We start from the raw sequence: 1,316 nt of genomic DNA on the forward strand, positions 1-1,316 counted from the left end.
AAGCCTGTTGGAGATTCTCTCTTCCTCCCTTTGCCTCTTCCCCTCACTTATGCCCTTTCTCTTCCTAAAAAAATAATGTAAATAAATAGATACATATTTGTAAATGAGAGGTGGGAGAAATTTAAACACAACTACCATCAGTAAGAACTCAGGTTTAGCTTAATATTGTTAAGATATTTATGTATTATCTATCTATCTATCTATCTACCTAGCTATCTATCATCTATCTATACATTTATATGTAGAAATGTGTATGTATAGGGGTTTGTATACAAATATATATTTCTTTGGTTTGTCAAGTAAGAAAGCCTAAAAGAAATGACACCCCAGTAACAATGAGCACACCTGGGACCAAATCTTAGAGGAATATGCCTTGGAGAATGGCTGATTTAGAAGTAGGGAAGGAAATATATAAGATGAGACTGGAGAATCTTGCTGCCAAAAAGAAAGTCAGTGCTGAAAGAAAAAGGAAACAAAAACACGTTAGTGTTCACTCAGGCAGCACATGTACGAAAATTAGAATAATCTAGAGAAGGCCAGCATGACCCCTGCTCAATGATGACATGCAAATTCATGAAGTGATCCATATTAAAACAAACAAACAAACAAATATTATTGACGTTTGTCAAAAAAAGCTAACGGAAAGAGTTTCCAATGGTCAAATTTAGATAGAACAATTAGAGCAACAAAATAAAATAGCATTGGAATAAAATGCAAAATATAAAATAAGTGTCCATGAGTCCATAAATATAAATCAATAATTTAATGAATTAATAAATGAAAGAAGAAGAAATAAATCTTCCATAAAGAATTCAAATAATTTATTTAGATTTTCTGCCCTAAAAGAGGAGAAATATAACTGTCCACTCATGACATATAGACTGTGCACAGAAACTCTGTTCCAAAGAGTAAAGAATAAAAATGGGAGGAAAAGAATAACTTCACAGTGGGGAAAATTACAAACATTCATCTAGAGAATGAATGGTCGTGGTTAACATCAGCAGTCACAAGTCATGCTGGTGTGGAGTACGCTTGATATGATATAGTGAAAATGACACCTCCTCTGTGATCTTCCTCTCTAAAACCCAAGTTTACTCAGGAGAAAAACCTGAGACAAGTCCCAATAGAGGGGCATCGCACAATACCTAATCAGTACTCCTCAAGAACTTCCAACATCATTAAAGAGTAAATTTGAGAAACTCCTCATAGCCAAGAGGAGCTTAATGAGAGATGACAAGTAGATGCATGTAGTATCATAGATGGGATCTTAAAAAAGAACTTTAGATAAAAATTAAGGATTTAGGAATTAACTCTTC

General features: G+C 33.7%; 1 non-coding gene across 1 annotated transcript; it reads left to right on the plus strand.

Annotated features, from left to right (window-relative positions):
• The first annotated feature begins 486 nt into the window (after positions 1–486).
• Positions 487–593, plus strand: LOC144218418 (U6 spliceosomal RNA). Its single transcript, XR_013331160.1, has one exon. It is a non-coding gene; the product is annotated as a U6 spliceosomal RNA (small nuclear RNA).
• Positions 594–1,316: the final 723 nt, after the last annotated feature.

Source organism: Crocuta crocuta, unplaced genomic scaffold (genome assembly GCF_008692635.1).
Source record: "Crocuta crocuta isolate KB4526 unplaced genomic scaffold, BGI_CrCroc_1.0 scaffold199, whole genome shotgun sequence".
In the NCBI taxonomy this organism is placed as follows: Eukaryota; Metazoa; Chordata; class Mammalia; order Carnivora; family Hyaenidae; genus Crocuta; species Crocuta crocuta.